Source organism: Oryza sativa, chromosome 11 (assembly GCF_034140825.1).
Source record: "Oryza sativa Japonica Group chromosome 11, ASM3414082v1".
Taxonomy (NCBI): Eukaryota; Viridiplantae; Streptophyta; class Magnoliopsida; order Poales; family Poaceae; genus Oryza; species Oryza sativa.
Window position 1 is genome coordinate 29,023,916 of NC_089045.1, and position 4,565 is coordinate 29,028,480.

The window sequence follows — 4,565 nt, forward strand, 5'->3', positions numbered from 1 at the left end:
TATGTTGAGAGCTTGCGCTCTTGATTTTGGTGGAGCTTGGGACAAAAGCTTGCCATATGCGGAATTCTCGTACAACAACAGCTACCAGGCCAGTCTGCAGATGGCACCGTGTCGCGTCCCAAATCGACTCTAAAATCTATCCTCGAAATTGTGCAAAGAATAATTAAAATTCATGTGAAAGCCTCCAACAATTAAAATGTGCAAAGATAAAAGTCAAATGAGGCTTGGAGGATTTTTGTATATTTCCTAAAAGCCTAAAATGCTTAAACAAATTTTAGTGGAATTTTCAGAGCACAAATAATAATTGAAAAGAAATAAACAAAGTTAAAAAGGTTTTATAAAAAGAAAACCCTAAAAGAAGTTCTTTTTTTCCCCCTCCTTCCCTCTTGGGCCGGCTCGGCCCACTTCCCTCTCCCTCTCTCTCTCCTCTCCCGCGGCCCATCGGCCTCCCCGCGCGCGCGCACCGCTGACAGGCGGGCCCGCCCGCCACTCTCGCTGACGGGTGGGGCCCACCTGTCATCTCCCTCCTCGCGCCGCGCCCGCCGCCGCGCCCGTGCCCTAGCGCCGCCGCCGCCGCGGATTGCGCCGCATCCCGCCGTCCCCGCACGCATTAAAGAGAGGGGAATCACTCCCCGTGATTCCCTCTCCCGTTTCCCCCGTTTTCCCCTCTCTCTCTCCCTCGGATTCGCTCGGATTTAATCCCGTAATCGTCGCCGGCGCATCTATGGCGGCCGAAAACTCCGCGGCCGGTTTCCTTCCTCCCCGGCCGCCTTCTCTCCCTTCCGACGCTATAAAATCGTCCCTCGAGCTCCGCTCTTCCGTTTCCGCCGCTCGCCGCTCGCTCTCGCCGTCGGATTCGTGCTCGCGCCGTGCTCCGCTCTCTCCGCCATCGCCGCCGAGCTCCGTTCCGCCGCCGCCGCCGCTCCGAACTTCCTCCTTACTCGGCGACACCTCCGTCCGCTTCGCCGAGTGGTTGCCGACCCCGTCCGCCGCTCCGCTTCGCCCGCCGACCGCCGGAGCACCGTCGTCATCGTCATCCCGACCCGCGCCGCCGTCTTCCTCCGCTCCGGCCGCCGTTCTCGTCATCGTCGTTGTTCCGGGGTGAGCCGAAGACCGCCGTTCGCCTTCCCCCTTCCCTCCTCTCTCTCGGGCGCCGCTCCGCCGCGCCGGTGGTCGCCGGCGGTGACCATCGGGGCGCGGGCGCGCCGCTCCCGTCGCCGCGCCGGCGAGGCCGCCCTCGGGCGCGCCCTCGCGGCTGCCAAGTGGACCCGGCCGTCAGCCGCCCGCGCCCGCGGGTGCGGCTGACGCGCGGGACCCACGGCGCCGACCGCCGCCAGCCGCGTGCGCCCGGTCCACCGTGGACCGTGGGGCTGACGCGTGGGCCCCACTTCCCGTGGACCCGGTCCGCGCGCCCGCTCCCTCGGCTGACGCAATAAATAGGATTTTTAATTGAAAATTAAATGAAGAAATTCGCAAATATCCATTTAAAGAGCATATAAACTTCAAATGGCCATATCTTGGCCATTTGAACTCGGAATTGGACCGTTCAAGTCTCTAATTTTTCCTTAAGATATAAAGAACCCATTTTTGTGCTTTGTTTCTGCTGTTATGTGGAGTTATTTAGTGTTAAAGCCTTTTTCTTTTCCGTTGGTCGTGTAGACGCTGCAGCTTCGGAAGATCCGCTCTTCGTGGAAGTCGAAGCCGTCGATTGGGAAAACGAGCAAGGCAAGACACATCATCTTGATCATATTGAATCCCAGTTTATAAAATTATGTTGATTTAAATTATTGCATTATCGCTTTATTTAAATTCCCGCGTTATCACTGTTTTACTTAGCCATGCCTATTTACCTTTGTTATGACCATATTATTATTGTTATTGTTATTATTATTACCTTGTTCACCCTAGACAAACAAAACCTCAACTAGTGGACACTCTACTCATGGTATCCCTAGTATAAATTTTAGGTAGATGCTTCGCAATCTAATTAGGTAACCTTAGGTGGTTTTACAACTTTAGACTTTGGGAAATATTCATATCACTTGGATACTCTGGAATTGTTGGTTTATTGTGGAATTGGCTTCACACCGCCCCCTCTATTCAAAATCCCCTAAAATGGTTTTAGGCTGGGCTCGGGGTGCGTGGTTTTGATGGTAGCACCTCGGCCGTATAAGGACCGGTCTTCGGGCCTCTGTTGCAAAGCACTACCGTACTTCCACATGTCTAGTGGGTAAGGCTTAGTTTGTGGCTCAGTCTAGTCATAAACAAAAGTACACGGATTGGAGATGGATGAAGTCGGGGGTCGATGGACATTCTCCAGGGCAAATGAAGGCTACACGAGCTGCGGCCCGGTAGTCGAGATGTCAAAAAGCACAGGGTTGGTGCCCTGCTGCGAGGGGCTCAGTTCCGTCTGCCTGTCCCGGGGGTTCCGGCCGTAGGCGGGATTGGGTCGGTACTCTTGTCTAAGGCTAGGATGGGTTGGAAACTATGTCACGTCTTCCGTCCGTATACCGTGGTGGTATGTGGCACGTGGTTACACGTGAGGAAGATGTGTCTTGTGGGTAAAGATGTACACCTCTGATCAGAGTATAATCTATTCGAATAGCCGAGCCCTCGGTTATGGGCAAGCCGAGCAATGTACCCAAGTTAGTGTTTTAATTCTTAAAACCTGCTTAACAACTAAAATATGGAATGGTTGGCCTGGGTTGGCTTAGGACGAGCTGGGACCCAGGGTCGGGTTGCCAGTTCGGTCTGAATCATCATAGGCCTTGGGTTAAGGCAGGTTCGTGTGGGTTCACGGCCTTGATTAATAATATTGGATAGTTCTAGGATCGTGTTTACAAAATGGCCTTGAGCAACTAAATGTCTTTAAATGCTGTTTACTGCAACCCTAACCCTTTATGTTATAATTCCCTTGTACTCCCTTGCATTTATTTTGCATTTGTGGGTGTGTCTTGTTGAGTACGGTGGTTGTACTCAGTCTTGCTTAATTTTCCCAAGCCCAGATGAGGAGTTCCTTGAAGATGAAGGCTTTGGTGTCTAGCTCGTGCCTGCCGTCAAGCGCCTGTGGTCGTCGCCCTAGTCTTCCGCTGTTTCTCGTTTGTCTTTGTGTGTTGGGCCTTCGCTGCCCGTGTAATAATTTTATATACGCTTCCGCTTGTTAAACTCTGAATTGTATCAACTTTTGGTGTACCTTGCCTCCTGGGACAAGGAATAATGCACGCACGTCAGGAACGCCTGTTGGGTGATTTCCGGTCGTGACAAGTTGGTATCAGAGCCTCCCTTGACCCTAGGACGAGCCGTAGATCCCAAGCCTTGGCTATATTTTCCAAAAAAATAAAAATCCTTTATTATTTGTGAAAACCCGCTATTCTCTCTTTGTCTTGCTGCTTCATTTATCGTCAAAATCTGATCTTTTAAATGTTGCTTTTCTTTTGTTTTTGTTTGTAGATGGCCGGCAGCGTTACCCGTCGTGGTTTGGACATGACTGGCTTCGTCTTGGAGCTGCGGGGCATGTGCGTGGTCTTGGGGTATCCACATGGAGTGGATTACCAGGCCAGGCCGCTCCCGGAGCAGGAGGGTGAGGATGCAGAGCCTCACGCTGGTTGGGAGGTCACTGCAGTGATCCTCTCCGGCTCTCCCGAGCGGATTTCGCTGGCAGTCACAGCGGGTGGGGACTCCTTCCCCGCCGCTTGCCAGAACGCCGCTCTCCTCGCCATCGGCACCCTTCACCAGCGCTACCCGGACGAGTTGCAGCACTCGCCCTACCGCTACCACCCTCGTCGCGGAGGAGCCCGCGACTACGCCACCTTCCGAGACGCCAGCTCGGAGGATGACGCTACCGTCGTGCACCTGGCACGCATGGTGGAGGCGTACGACGCGGCTCGTATCGACTTCCATCAGATGGTGCGTCGTGGCATGGTGGAGAACAACCTGAAGATCCTGGAGCTGCGTCAGGAGAACCTGCAGCTCAAGAAGGACCTCGACGCAGTGGAGGCGCAGCTGCACCAGCTCAAGATCGCCCAGGGAGAGGACAGCCGTCCCAAGCGTCGCCGCGTCTGCCGCAGCCAGAAGATCACCGCCCGCAAGAGCACCTCCAGGCCCGAGCTTGTCCGTCAGTCCCTGGCGTGGACCTGCTTCGTCGAGACCCCTCGTGCCGAGCCTGCGCCCGTGGTTCCCCAGGAGGGGGAAGCCTCCGGCGTTGGTAGCTCGGAGGGTGCGCTGTTGCTCACCTTCCGTCCTGGCCCGTCGCAGCGTTAGACGAGCAGTTAGTAGGCCTGCGCGTGTGTTCTTTCTCGTTTATCTTCTTGTTGAGTCGTGTGGGGCATGGTTACGCCGGTGTGTGGTGTAACTATGTCGGAGCCTGTCTTATTTTTAATTTGCCTAAGCAACTTGAACTTTAATGAACCAATTTAATAGCAGTGATAAATTTAAGAATAATAGTAGTCGTGGGTGGTTAGTTTTAATCGTCAGCTCTCTTTCTCTGCTTGCTGGTTCTGTGTGGGGTTTTCAGATGGTGACGACCAGGAGAAATGTTAACACCGGTGAAGGCAACCAACCCGAGG

General features: G+C 53.9%; 1 long non-coding RNA gene across 1 annotated transcript; it reads left to right on the forward strand.

Moving 5' to 3' along the window:
* Positions 1-1,653: 1,653 nt before the first annotated feature.
* On the forward strand, positions 1,654-3,181 carry LOC136353909 (uncharacterized). The gene is made up of 2 exons (XR_010737422.1): positions 1,654-1,725; positions 3,006-3,181. It is a non-coding gene; the product is annotated as an uncharacterized lncRNA (long non-coding RNA).
* The last annotated feature ends 1,384 nt before the right edge of the window (positions 3,182-4,565 follow it).